At 38.8% G+C, this 15722-nt stretch overlaps 1 protein-coding gene across 4 annotated transcripts in view; it reads left to right on the plus strand.

Moving 5' to 3' along the window:
- The window catches only part of LOC139821878 (histone demethylase UTY-like), a 121179-nt gene that overhangs the window by 45409 nt on the left and 60048 nt on the right, over positions 1 to 15722 (plus strand). The window contains exon 1 of one of the 4 annotated variants that reach the window (XM_071793261.1): positions 4234 to 5038. The exons of the other annotated variants lie outside the window; for them this stretch is intronic. The gene's annotated coding sequence lies outside the window, so the exon portion shown is untranslated. Of the gene's footprint in view, positions 1 to 4233; positions 5039 to 15722 lie in introns of those variants that run through there. 4 annotated transcript variants of the gene reach the window in all.

Raw genomic sequence — 15722 nt, forward strand, 5'->3', positions numbered from 1 at the left:
TCGTTTCCTTCTTAATTTGGCAATATCGTCGGAAGAAACTTTGAGAGTCACTGCTACCTGGCGAGTTTCTTCGACGCGCAACAAGAGAAACGAAACCGGAAACTACCGTCGTGTGTATTTTGGTAACGAAGGTTCCGGTAACGGGAGGGAGTGCGGGGAAGGAGCCGATTCCTCGAGTCGCCGCAAAATTCCGGAGCCGACAGTTCCTATACCGGCCGCTGCAGGGATGGAATCCGATATATACGGTTGCGAGAGAGGCGCAGACCGCCGTGTATGTGTCAGACGTATAATCAGACGATTACGCTCTCGTAATAATAGGTCTGAATTCCGAGTAAACCGATTCGCCGCCGATACCTTCTCCTACGTGTTCTATATATGTAGTCTATGAGAAATTTCAAACGCTCACAAAAAGAAGTGCTCGCACAATTTCGTCGACAGCTCCAATCGCAGCTCAGCAATCTCGTTTCTCCTTTTGCTTTTCCGAATCTTGACCGGGGCAGGTCGAATCAGCTTAACTTTGTTGGCTTTTATGTTAGACGAGAACCAAACATTTTAGAAGCGTAGAATATTTATACGTAGAATATTTTTAACTATGATAATTTAGAACCGCCATGTTTGATTATTATTGATCTGAACTGTCCAACTGAATATTGTGATAGGTACTATAATATTGTGATATATGTATCTCTCATGTGGTATGCATATTCAATGACTATCAAAGCATGATTAAAAGAATATAGAATATACCTAATACTAAAAGACATAAAAATATAATTCTAATATTAATTATCACAAGTTAAGTATATAAAATTAACTGCACATTTGCAGCCGCTGATGTAATTTTACGTTATTTTATATATGTATATAGGAAGGCAGACTTCATGATTTATATGTATGATTACTGCTGCTATCTATAACAATAAATTGATTTCAAGCTCATCAATGAGCATTTGAACAGAGTTAAAAATAGTTTTAATCCGAAAATGAAACAAAGAACTTCCATTATTTTATTATGGCTTTTAGATCATGAACGTACACACTGGACTTCTATGCATTTGTAGAGGAGGTTGGTAGAAATAATAATAACATAGTCTTAAGTCTCAAAAACGTGCAATGGGGAAAGATACTTTGGTGAGGAGTGATTTTCGCATATTACTATATGTAATATATTAACTAATTGGTACTAAAAAGGGATAAAGTTCCGAAAACGGTCTACCTCCGATTTCGATGAAACTTTGTAAAAAGCCATTTTTTTAAAATAAAATAGTGAAAAGAAGGGGAAGTTTAGTAATTATTTAGTTTAGGCGAGCAACCTCCTGTGACCTTGACGTATATTAATAAAGAGCACTCTCCTGAGTAACCTTCTAAAGGTTTTAGTCGTCGTTCGTTATTTATTAAAAAGTTATTAACAATAAAGTTTAAGAAATACAACAGTTTGTGTCAGTTCTAAGGGAAGTAATTTGCTGATATGTGTGTATAGACAGTACACATGTAAGCGGTGGGTGGAAGTGAGCCTCGGTTCGCGTGGAAAGTTGAAAGTCCGAACCGTACAATGACATATCTTGGTTCGCTCTTTAAACAGAGGTGGAATGGAATGAGGTGGGGTGGGGTGGGGTGGAGTGGAGTGGATCTTTCTTTGCGGAAAGTTAAAAACTTGAAGTGTACAATGATAGACCTCGTTTTGCCCTGTAACCAGAGGGTACGGTGGGCTGGACCTTCAACTCGCTTCACGTGAAAAATTGAAAACCCATGTGGAACATGTTTTCAATCAACCCTTTTGGGGTTGATTCAAAAAGCCTTTTGAATCAACATGAAAACTCCTAAAGTACGATTGTTGACTTGAACACAAAAATCACGTATTCTTGTCTAGAATGCTATTTTTGGAGGTGACTTTTAGAATAGAATAAATTTAAAACTATTGGAGTTTTCTTTCTGAAATTTTTTGCACATATTTATTGTTGCTTTAAAAACATGTATAAATTTTGTTGAAAAAAAAATAAAGGATAAAGTTCCGAAAACGGCGGCGCACCTCCGATTTCGATAAAACTTTGTGAAAAGCTTCGTTTTGGGTTAAAATGAAAGTCCTTAAAAGGAATTTTGGCAATTATCTCTTATGATAAAGCCATTTTTTAAGATAAAATGATAAAAAATATAGCAAGATTTTTATAATTCTACGGGATGTTATAAATTGAATATATACTGTTTTTATTGAATAATTTTATGTTTTTATCCTTCCCCGCAGGCAGGAGTGGGTGGGGGTGGACCTTGGTCGCGTGGAAAGTGTATGCGTGGAGACAGGTTCCGCCCCTCTGCGGGGGGCTCCACATCTTTTAAACTAGACACATAGTGTGCCTTACAAAGTACATGCGTGAACTTTTCACGCGTGGAAAGTTAATATAAATTTTTAAATAATACTTCAATTGTGTGTGTGTATAAACAGTACACACGTAGGCGGGGGAGGGGCTACCGTCCCTCCTCCGCAAGCAGGGGGGAATGGGGGTGAACCTCGGTTCGCGTGAAAAGTTAAAAACCCGTTTTTTCTTCTTTCGTCGTTTCGTATGAAAAATTGCATTGTGTAAAAATATTTAATATCTGTAACAGAAATAATTTGTTATACCAGATAATAGTTAGGATATTAAAAAGGGTCTTTTGAATCTACCTGAAAACATATTGATTTGTACAGAAAGGTCACGTGTTGAAAGTAAAGTGGGGAGAAGTGTTTATACACACCCGTTCGACCAACTATTAAAGGATATTAAAACAATTTATCCAGGAATAACCAAGTAAAATATATTACAAAGCATATTATTTATGTATTTTACTGTAAGTATATGATAAAAACATAAAATTATTCAATAAAAACAGTAGGTATATATTCAATTTATAACATCCCGTAGAATTATGAAGATCTTCGTATATTTTTTATCATTTTATCTTAAAAAATGGCTTTATTATAGGAGTCGCCAAAATTTCTTTTAAGGGCTTTTATTTTAATCCAAAACTAAGCTTTTCACAAAGTTTTATCGAAATCGGAGGTGCGCCGTTTTCGGAACTCCACTCAAAATAAATGTAACGTTTTGTATACGCTCGGGCCCAATGGTGCGCGGAAAAAACCCCGTAATTGGCGACCAGTGTTGCGGATGTTATGCATCTAAAAAAAAACCAAACATATTCTTAATCTGTATAAGTGTTGTGAGGGTTGGTACTAGATTCAGCAAAAAAAAATTTGTTTACAAAATGGTGGCATGCTAAATGTTGAGCGTCGATTTTTCCTACGTTTCTTTCCTCTTCAGCGAGTTATAAAAGAAAGAAAAAAATTATTTCGACTCAATTCTAGTATCAACTCTCGCAACACTCATACAGATTAAGAATATGTTTGAGGTTTTTTTTCAGATACACACAACGTCCGCAACACTGGTCGCCAATCAGAGGCGCACTATTGTGCCCGAGCGTACAAAACCACATGTTAACTTCATTTTTTTCCCAATAAAATTTATAAATGTTTTTAAAGCAACAATAAATATGTGTAAAAAATTTTAGAAAGAAAACTCCAATAGTTTTAAATTTATTGTATTCTAAAAGTCACTTCCGAGAACAGCATTTTAGACAAAAATACCCCCAGTAAAAGTGGGGAGAAGTGTTTATAATATAATATTGGTGATTTATAATAATTTATAACATCCTGTGGAATTGTTAAAATCTTTTCTTACACTTTTTATCATTTTATCTTAAAAAATGGCTTTGTCATGGGAGTCGCTAATTCTCTTTAAAGGCTTTCATCTTAGCTCGAAATAAAGCATTTTACAAAGTTTTGAAATCGGAAGTACCTAGACCGTTTTTGAAACTGCACCCAATTTTTTTAAATTAAATTATTTCTATAAAATAAGTGTTTTCTTATTACACCCGGTATAAGCGAGCACATGTCATTTTTTTTCAAATTGAAAGAATGCGAATCTAGAATGTTACGAATTGATATGTAAGCCGTCTTCGCTAAACTTTATCTCAACGCGTTGCATCGCATCACATCACATCGCATCGTATTACATCGCAAAGAGGGTGTACGCGCATCGGGCGGTGGCTCGGCAACGAGTGTCGCGACGCGCTGCTCTAAAACAGGGCCGCTACGCATGCGCGCTTCCTCCTCGCTCCACCACGCGAGGCGCGTGACGGGAGGGAAGAGGGAGGTGCCGCCTCCTAATCCCAACTTGCCCTACGTGCCAGCCAGGCGGCAGGCGCGTCAGTCGCGCGAGAGCCTTCGACGTGTGGAGGTGTCTCACCGCGCTCCGCGTGCGTTACCGCCGCTCTCTTTTTCTCTTTCTCACACACACACACACACACACACATACACACACACACACGCTCTGCCCCGTCTCTCTCCCCCCGAGCCCGCGCGACGACGCATCACTGCCACTAGGATAATAATTGCACGATTACTGCCGGAGTTCCTGGGTGTCAAGGCGCGCGCGTAAATCGCGATCGCATGATAAACCGCGAAGAGGTTGGTTGTATCGGAGTGCATTTCACGCCGCGACGCGGCGAGGTGGACGTTCCGCGAGTGCGCCCGTTCCGAGTACTCGGTCGCGCGTGCTCGTGGTGCTTCGCGGTATCTTTGTTCGTGTTCTTTTCTGTGTTCAAACGCTATTGTATGATATATACTACATCATCCTGCCAGAAGCGCGCGCTCAACAACCCGCGCAAGTAAACTAATCCCGATGAGTGTCGTCGGAGCCATGAGGTGTTGCTGAACGTCTCTCATTGTCGCGTCGGGGGAGGAAGGAAGAAGACTACAACAGCAGCAGCAGCAGCAGCAGCAGCATTAACAATAATAATAAGGACGAGAACGAGAGAAGAACGGAGAAGCGGGAGGAGGCGTGTGTGGATATATTATCGCATCAGAGCGTATATCGGAAAGAGGAGAGGCGACTGATATTCGACGACGGCGCGTCGTGATTTAAATCGTCGCCGCCGCCGCCGCCGCCGCCGCCGCCGCCGCCGCCGCCGCCGCCGCCGCTGCCGCTGCCGCTGGGAGATTTAAATGGTGAGTGTTGCGTGAAGTCAGCGGCGCGTCGCGTCGCGTCGATCGCGAGTTCACGCTGGCTGGCTGGCTGGCTGGCTGGCTGGCTGGCTGGTCGATTGGGGCTGTGCAATCGTCACTCTTTCATGACATGTTCTTCATATACCCGTCGTTGTACCTTTTAACCCTGCGCTTTTCGTGGCCTTTGCCACCTACCCTCTTCCCTCTTCCTCCTTCTCGCTCCTTTTTTTCGAATAAGAGCGGAGCCGCGCGCGCGAATTTTTGGCCAGTGCTCCGATCGATGCTTCAGGGAACGACGCTTTCGTGTACCGCCCTCGCCTCGCCGCTCGTCCTTTGACCCTTTTGCCGTGCAAGCGGCATGTGCGCAGGGCACAACTCTACGCAGGGCTCGCTCGCTCGTCCGTTTGTTCACCGCCACCGGAGAGCCCCGAAATATTTTTTCCTTGCAATTTTCCTTTTTTGTCTGTTTCATTTTTGAGGAGCGCAAATGATAGAGCTATACATCACGTCGGATGCTATATGTCGCGCTTGCTCGAAAACGAAAGTGACACTCGTTTGTGCGACGCGATGAGAGATCTAATAACCGCGAGATATAAATATTTTTTTTGATAGGGGAGACCGGGGCTAAGCCGACACTATTTTTTCAAAGGCAATTTTTAATATTTAATTAAAATTTTTAGGCAAATTCAATGATATATATTTAAAGAGTGTTTCTTCAGGTACAAAATTGATTCAAGAAGTTTTGCTGTACGTCGCTTTGTTTTGCCGCCAGGAAAGGAAAAGTGACGCGAAGACAAATTTTCGAATTGAAAAATGACGGGGCGAACTCGACACCCCGCCGGGGCAAACTCAACACTTTGTTTGATCGACACAATTTGATCTGGAACTTATTTTTTTATTGTTTAAAAATAAAAATACATTGTTTATCAAATGAAAAGACATTGTGTATTAGAAACAAAAAGTCGGAATAAAGTAAACAATTATTTAAAATAATAAGAAAAAAAAAAGATTAAACTTTTAATTATCTTTTTCTGAACTGTCTGAAAAACAATTTATACACGTAAACTCGCGATCAGATGTGCGCACACATTCGTCATGAGCCATACGGTTGCATAAGATGCATTGTTTGTTATTAGAAGCTAATGAAATGTTTTCCGAACACACGCAACAGATGTTCCTTAAATTGTCATCGGAATCGGACGAAACAGTGACCTTTTTTGCGATAATGTCACTTTAGGTTAGTGTCGTCTTTGCCCCGGTGGCGTCGTGTCGACTTAGCCCCGAACGTCGTTTTTTACTTTTGTTACTCCAAAAATATATAAATTTTGAAAATATGCAAAAATTATTATCGGATTCGTATAAAGCATCGAATTTCCCATGAAAATCACTTAGCGGTAGATTCGCAAGAGTAAAGCTCGATGAAAGAGTAGACATTTTCGAGAGATCAGAAAAATTACTTTTCATTATCAAAAACACTTATGTCGCGTTAAAAATTACACTATAACTCAGAATGTTACCAAATTCCGTTGATAATACTGGCACATAAAGACGCATTTACAGTAGCAAAGGCAAGTTTCTACGATAAATTTAAATTGGCAAAAAGCCTAGTGTCAAGTTCGCCCCGCTGTCGGCTTAGCCCCGGTCTCCCCTACATTTGACACGAGTGTCACCCATGCGGATTCGCGTATGAGCGCACTTGTGCCTCGGCTAGCAAATATATTACATGTGCTTTAACTAAATCCCAAAATTCAAGAGTTTAATTGTATGTTACTCATTATCATTATTATTTTATTTACCGAATCTACACGGAGAAAATTTTATAGTAAATATTACTATGGTGTCGCACTAGCTGCGGACTATCGAGGAATTTTAAGTTAAATTACTATGTTTATGGTAAAAATTACGTTATTTAATCGTTTTTAAAACAATAATTCTAGTATTTTAACTTGAAATTCCTCGATGGTCCGCAGCTAGTGCGACACCATAGTAATATTTACTATAAAATTATCAACTGTATACAGTTGAAAACTGAATACTTGAAATTTAGCGTTTTGTTACTATAAAATTTCGAAATTCAACTGAAACTTTCGGATCTCAAAATAGATTTTGATGTTCTAACATTAAATGTTAATATACATATTGTTTAATGATGGGTTTTAAATATTTTAAACGTTAAAATTAACTAGTTTTTTGACAATACTTTTATATTGTGTAGAAAATGGTTTTTCTTTAATAATAGGAGTGTCCTCGGATCATGCAAACTCGTAATCGCAATTGTAGTGAGGAGGAGGCGAGTGCAATGCACATGACGTTTTCGCGTGGAAGCCGCACTTCCGGCCATTATATTCTCTCATGGCCTTGATGAGGCCTTGCTCTAAATAAAAGCCGAAGCGCCGAAGTTGTGGATCGAAATGCGACTCTAAACCTTGGTATTTGTGTGTTATTCTGTTAAATTCTTTACATCTTTTGCACCTTTGCATCGTTATCGTATCGTGGTAATTCGAGTAGAAAGTAATTTTCACGCGAGTCGCGAATGCAGGATGCCTTTAAAAATTTTAATTTTTTTAAATTGTAAGTGAGCAATCTATGTTATAACAAATAACTAAAGTTTAACAGATGAATTAAAAGGTGTAAGTTAGTTAATGTCTCGGATAAAAAGGGACGTTTCAAAATGTCTTGATAATAAAAGCGTACGTCAGTATCACTGACCTTTCTACCGGAAGGGCCAAAGGCGGCGGAAATCGGAGGTAGCGAAGTGATATTTAACGATGCCGTTAATTATTGTGACTCGCATTGGAATAAATGCAACAAGTCGTGCAAGTGTCACGGTTCTCGATGATAATACGAAAAGGTCGAAGACTGTCGATGCGTCACAATCGTCAGATGGTTGGCACATTTTAAAAAACTGGGTCACGTTTCTTTCGCGACCGACTTTTTGTTACGTTTCTCGATTTTTTACGTAACATAATTTAGAAGCAGACAGCTAATAATTTATGATAGTGAAATTAATTATAAATAATGTTGGCGTATGTTTTGACTGACATCTTTGACATGTTTCTTTCAGTTCAAGATATATTTTTATCGTTTAATTAACTCGTTAAGTTTAATTATACAATTCAATGCACAAGTGAGTTACTAAAGAAATATTAACATCGAATATACTTCCGAATGACATCTGCTCCCAATTGACCTAAAGTTTTACACATAAGTTGTTTTCGATGTAAGGAATAAAGTACGCGTGGTCCCAACTTCGAGAAATTAAAAAAAATTTATGACAGCACTTATCGACTAAAATCGATTTTATATGATATATACAACATATATAAAATATAATATATATAGTAAATATCTACTCTACTGGAGATTGTGTTCGGGGGCTCTACTCCAAAAAAAACTAACCTAACTCAATTGTGTGGGTGAAAAAATGTATGCGTGAATACAGGGAGTTCAAACTTTCCCACCCATAACAAAATTAATGAAAGATTTATTACTTTTATTAAAAAGTCTTGGTTATAATTATCGGTAAAATTGATAAATTTGTTACAATTTATCACATTTACCACTGTACGTTGAAAATTATGCATAATAACCGGTAATTCTACATAATTACCGAATTTATTACTTTTACGGTAACATATATATCGTATAGAATCGATTTTAGTCGATAAATGTTGTCATAAAAAAAAAATTATTTCCCGAAGTCGGGACCACGCGCACTTTATTTCTTACAACTAAAACAACTTATGTGTAAAACTTTAAGTCGACCGCGAGCAGGGGTCATTCGGAAGTACATCTTTAACATCAATCAAAAAGAATAAACCTTTAACTGAACACACTCATACGCACATAAAACTACAATGTCTCGATAAAAATTTATCTCGGTGTGGTTTTCGATCTCGCCGGTTTGGTTTCTGGGTTTTCTCTTTTTGTTTGCACACTAGCAAGATTACGCTGCAGGATCCGAGATAGGAAGACGGTGAGAGTCGGCGTAGAATTTAAATTCTCGATCTCGCACAGTCGCTGACCATGGCATTCAGGCAATGTCACCTCACAGAGTGTTGTTAAACGAGTTGAAGATCACTGGCCCCCGGCTGTTTTCTCGGTAAAAGCTCGGCACGCCGAGCCGATGTGCCCCCGAGATCGATGAATCTTTCACGTACGTAGGCGCGTGCAGCGGAATTGAAGAGAGAAAGATAGAGAAAAACGAAATTAAAATTATTAATAGACAGATTTCGAATTTTGAGAAAGGGTAAATCACATGGATTTCTGAGACACATTGCGTTACAAAATAAAATCTCAAATATCGATCGTTTATGTGTCTGTTTGGGATTTATTAAAATTTCGTATAAAAACTATTTGTGGATATTTTGATCTTATATTATTGATAAAAGAATTATATAAAGAATTATATAAAATTATGGCGAAAAATTATAGATAACAGCTTTTTCAAATATAAGAACTTATAAAACTGTATATATATAATTTAAAATTTATGTGAAAAACACATATGTTGCATCGCGTTGTAACTCTCTAAATTTTTCGGAGTGAAAATTCGGCTGATAGAGTGAGATTTCACTCTTTTGGAGTGAGATTTCACTCTTTTTGGAGTGAGATCTCACCCCAAAAGAGTGAGATCTCACTCTATCGGCCGAATTTTCACTCCGAGAAATTTAGAGAGAATGTATAAATACAATATTAACCCTTAGACAGCATATCTGGGGTGATACGTTACCCCACGCGAAATTCAAATTACGCCCCTGACTTAGGAAGGTTAGTTTTCATACCGAGACCCTAACCATAATTCAGTTTAGTCATCCGGCAATCGACCTCCGTCATTCAGCGAGTGCGTTAGATCCGTGCAGCAGCTGTGACCGAAAAAGAAAATCGTTTGGGGTAACGTAATACTCCACTTACAATTAGTCGTTTACGCTCGACATTTACTACAGTAAAGTATATTTCAGATTTTTTGTGAAAATCGTTAACGAAAAATTATACACTTTATAGCACTTCCCGGAAAATTCTACCCCTGTTTCATATATAATTCTTTAAGATTCGATCAATTATTTCATTTTTGCTGTGTTTGCACAGCAACTGATTAAAACTTTGTAAAGTTTTTGTGGAGTTAATTTTACTGTTTCCATATACTTTTATAACTTTTGACTACCTTTCAAATAAATAATAATCGACAGAATCTGTTTTACTTTCCATTTCTTGCGATTTTTCCCATCCGACAGTTTTTCGTTATTTCTCCTCTACTTCAGACGTTCAAAGGAATATGTTTTTTTTAAGAAACGAAAAAGTCGCTTACATGCCCTTGAAGGTTGTTTATTCGTCTTTCAAAAATCAAAATTCGTTGGAAATTTTAAAATGATGAATTTTATGAAAAACTACAGCATTTTTTATAAAAAAGTCATTTTAGCCAAATTTTTGGTCTTTTGTTTTGTTTTTCGAAATTTTTTTATTGTTTTTTTTTTACTACCACAAAATGATCGTCTTCCCTATTAAAGAGCAAACAAAATTATTTATTAAAAAGTTTTCTAACAATAAATAGAAACATTATACACGTGGTACAAGTTTGGGGTAATTTAATACCCCGGTTAGTCATTCACGTATGAGAAAATTATGATATGCTGTCTAGGGTTAAATATATAGTTAGACTCGATTGATGAAAATTATAAGAAAAAGCGAATTTGTATTATTACTTTATTACGCGTTTTTTTTTTATCTACGAGCAATTATTCTTTAATTATATTAATTTTCGATATTGTTGATTGCGTTAACCATTATATAATTGATTTATTACGTTTTTATTACGTATATTTGTATCTCGTTTAATTGGATGAACATTTAACGTTTAAATATTTGGAAAAAAGAGAAGATTGGAATTGAATCAGCGTTCTTTAAAAGGAGACTCGTTAATCGGTTACACATCGAGTTTTAAGCTGATTTTACATTTAACCCCTTGACTGTCAATGACGGAAATATCTGCAAAAAAACTGACCAGGACTGTTCATGACATGACGGAAAAATCCGCACATTCAAGAAAAGATGCTTTTAACGGAACAATTAGAACCTATATCTTTATGTTTTTGGGGTCGTTGAATTTAAATCTAAAATCAAAATTACGAAATTCAAAATGACGGATCTAATATGGCGGCCCAAAAATGCAAAAAATTGTTTGATTTGCATAAAAATTTATATTTAAAAGTTTTTGAAATCCCTGATTTCAAATTTAAAATAAAAATTCAAGAATTTAAAATGGCAAATTCAATATGATGAGCAAAAAATTCATTTAATTGCATGCATAAAAATTTTTGAGGGAGTTTTCGAGCCGCTGATTCCATTTTAAAATTGAAATTTGTTAATTAATGATGGATTTAATATGGTCAAAAAATTTAAAATATCTATCAGTTTGCAGAAAAATTAATTTATAAGAACTTTTATAAATTTTTCCATTTTAAATTTTAAAATTTTAATTTTAATTTTAGATACAGCGACTCAAAAAACTCCCAGAAAACATCTTTTTTATAATTTTATTAACTTTTTTGTCAAAAGCATTTTTGGCCTACAAGCATTTTTTTCATCTAACAGTTAACGGGTTAATCATGAAACGAAAAAGTAAATGAATTACTATATAACAAAAGAGATCTTCTAAAATTCATAAAAATTAGGACGTTGAACGATTCATTAATTTCTTGAACAATTAGAACTCCGATTCTGTTTTTTTTTCCAGATCATGATTCGATACATAAGTATCGCGTCGTTCAGCATTCACGTTGAAAAACGCGCAGGAAAAAATGTGCGACGGCTCGCTCGTTCGCTCGTTTATTCGTTTCGTATTTGTATTTCTCGCTGACCGTAATGACAGTTATTAATTGCAATTATGCACGATTGCGTTATGACGCAATCGCAATCGGCAATTGGCGACCAGCCGACCGACCGACCGATCGGCCGGCCGGTCGGCCGGCCGGCTTGCGCACGCGAGAGCCGATCAGCTGACACGCGTGGTACACGCGTGAATTAATATCTCTAGTGGGTTAGCGCGCGAGCTGTTACCGCATTAGAGCGAGTAACGTTATAGCGCGCACGTTAACCGCGGGAAACGACGGGCCACTTAACCCCGACGACTCTCGAAGCGTGTAAACCTCATCGGCTGGCATTTATATCGATTCTCTCGTCTCCTATTGCCATTCTTTCGAGTTGCGTTTGTAACTTTACTGCAAAAATACGAAATTACGCTATATAGCATTCTCACTCTCCCTTTCTCGTGTGCGAAAAGCGGCTCCTAAGGGAGCCGCTTTTCGCGTGAAAAATACGAGGATTTATTGGATTACATATAATAACTTATAATGGGTAAAGATGTTAACTTTTAAAAATGCGCAATTTTTCGTAGCATTCTGAGTATTTTTGAAATAAATAATGACCTGAATTTTCCCATCCAGAATGAAAAAAAGGGCCAGAAAAGGCTCTTTAGATGTGCAAAGCTGTGCACTTAAGGGTTAAATAGTAATGAAATTTTATAATGAGATATTATATCACACGTGCGTGGAAAGTGGCCCATTACGCGCGCGCCATCTGTGTGACAAATAGCCAATTCCATACACGAGTCAAAACAGTGCGGTAATGTAACATTACCGCACTGTTTTGACTCGTGTATGGAATCGGCCATCCGTCGCACAGATGACGCGCGCGCAAAAATGGGCCACTTTCCACGCACTTTGTAATATAAAATAGGGTGTGTAACACGTGCGGGATGAGAATTGGACACTCGTGCGGGTGATCGCACTCGCCTTCGGCTCGTGCGTCCACTCCGCACTCGTGTCCAATTCTCAACTTCCCGCACTTGTTACACAAATAACTATTAATACACACATCATTTGAAAGAGAGTTTGCAAGTTTTTTCTCGACGATTGTGGTCTTAGTCTCTATTTAAAATTTTTGCTTAATAATTATTCATCCTATTGAATAAAAAATTGTAATTAATGTAATAAGTTATCATGTTATCAAATAAATTTATGCTGAAAGCCGATCTTTCTTTGAGAAAAATTCAACGCCGATTTTTTCCCCCGGAAACTTCCGTTTTGAGTAGAGTTGGAATCTAAATGGCTTCGTAGGTTCGATCTCGACCGCGAGTACTCGAGCGGAATCCCGCGGGAGTAATTTGCGCGTAAGACTAGTTTCGCGGGAAGAGGAAAGGAGAAAGATGATGAGGATGCGTTCGCACTCGTTCGCTAGCGGTTAGGTTCGCGCACGTTCCGCTTGAGGAGGAGAGATGAGGATGATACAGGTACTAGAGAGGAGAGCGAGAGCCGGTCGTTGACCTTCTACCAGCGGACGGTCCTTCTCTTGCACGTACGCGGCTCGCATGTTCTTTCGACCGAGGTTTCGTTCGAGTTTCTTATCGCTCGATGACACCGCCCCTTCCGAGATAAAGATTCCCTCTCGTCTCATCGCGCCCGAAATTGTGTAAATTCTAGAAAAGTTTTTATACATATTTGGGTGATAACGGATCTTTTATGTGATAGCAATTGTATATAGGAAGGGGTAACAGTGATTATGTACTGTTGCTAGAGAATAATAATAGAATTGCAATAACGCTGCAGTAAAATAATGATAATAGTAATTACTGCAGCGAGAAACATGATTATCATAAGACAAAGACTAAAGCAGACAGATTACCTGTAGAGAGTTTAGATTTATATTCGGAAACAGAGATATCAATATCATTGTATCACGACTTAAAAATCAGTTAAAATTAAAATATTAAAATATGTGACACGTTTTATGTAAAGCAATATAAGAGAATAATGGGCCAACGATACGAACTAAATACAAAATATTATGTTAACACAAAGTTTTATTCATAAATAGAATATATTTATTCTAATGAATAAAACTTTGTATTAATATAATAACTTGTATTTAGCTCGTATCGTTGGCCCATTATCCTCTCATACAACCGAAATGATATATTTCTTAATTTAGCTGAAAAATATTTATTGAGAAGGGAAGATACTAATAATCGAATTACATGATATATGGAGAGGTAAAACATTTCATATTGATAATTTACAAAAAATATGCTGTGACTCATTGATTATATGTATCGATATATTATATGTATCAATTTAATGTATATTTATTATCTACTAATATTTTTCGCCACAAAAATTATTTATAATTTACTTAATTTTCACACGTAGCCTTACTCTTATTTATCTTTTTAGAGTAAGGTAGAGTGGGGTCAAAAGTAACGCGGGGCGAAAGTAACAACTCAAATATCTATAGTTAATACTATAGTTAATATCTATAGTTTATACTCAATACCCAGGCCGAGGCGTTCTGAGACACGTTATAGCTGGTTCAGCTTCATCCTTACACAGTTTAGAGCTATTATGCCGCCAAATATCGTGATAAATGCCTTCTCTACCAAGAAAAAATATAATCTTAGAAACGAGGACGCTTCGAGAGAAGAAATATTCGAGGATTCTGAGACCCCTGTATTTAGCGTGAACTTAGAAGAAGGCCGCGTTTACCGCTAAGCGGTGTAATCTTCCGAGAGCTCTCACGAATTGAAACGGAGCTCTTCGGTGTATAACCGTGAGACCACATGGCTCCGAATAGTCCGAACACGCGAGACTATAGCCGATCTTATCTCGATCTCTCTTATCAATTTTTCCCCTGCTCACGTAGACGCACTTTCGCGCGTCGACCGCCGGTTTCCGCCACGTACGTGGAATCCTGTTCGCACTTAGTCACCGATTACAGTTAACTTCCTGCCCCGCCATCCTGTCTGATCGCGCGAGGCCGAGCGCCTCGGCTCACCGTTGTCGAAACGTGCTCGTCTTTTTCGAAACTCGCAAGAACTCGAGTAACTTCAAACTCGTAATACCCGGCGGAGAAGATTAAAAGGAAAGTAAACGATAAAAATAGCGATGGCGCGACTCGGTGAGTCATTACACGGGTCAACGTTCTCCCGTATAATTTATTCCCGTGTAGCTTTTTAGTTTTCGAGCTTTTCTCGTTCAAGCGCCATTTCTTTTATGCTCGCATTAAACGAGCGCGGCTCTCCGTCGTGGCGGATCTAGAAGTAGGACGGCCGAAAGTGAATCTCTTCGGCGCTTTCATGCGACCCTGACTATTTCACTGTTAGCTCATCGCGCTCGTGCTCGCATTCGTGGTCCCTGTGGTTGTCTCGGGAAGCCTCGGCGAAGAGAATCGGAGCCCTTGCCGGGGCCCCGAAAACTGGTTTCGCGCCGAATGTTCGCGTCGGGCTTTCGTGAGCAGCGCGCATTTGGGAAGGACGACGCGCGGCGACGGCGACGCGACGCTACCCGTCTATCGCGCGCGCCTAAAGGGCCTCGAAGAGACGACGTGGTCGATCGGTCGGTCGGTCGGTCGGTCCATTGCTCGGTCCTCGAATCGCGCGCGTCCTTAGACAGTTTAGGAGTGAGTTTTCGTGTCGGGCCTCAACCTGCTCGTTCTCCTCTCCGATGGCTCTTTCTCTCTCCCTCCCCCTCTCGACCCCTTACACCTCTTTCGTTTTCCTCTCGCTTTCTCTCTTCCGCGCGCGAGAGGCCCATGGGAGTGACCCTGAAAGTTCAACAGCCCTCCCTCGAATGGCGCTCTCCTCCGGCCACGCTGCACTCTCTCGGGTTCTCCTTCTGTTCCCCGTTACCTCCCCTCT

The sequence above is a fragment of the Temnothorax longispinosus genome, chromosome 11 (genome assembly GCF_030848805.1).
Source record: "Temnothorax longispinosus isolate EJ_2023e chromosome 11, Tlon_JGU_v1, whole genome shotgun sequence".
NCBI lineage: Eukaryota > Metazoa > Arthropoda > Insecta > Hymenoptera > Formicidae > Temnothorax > Temnothorax longispinosus.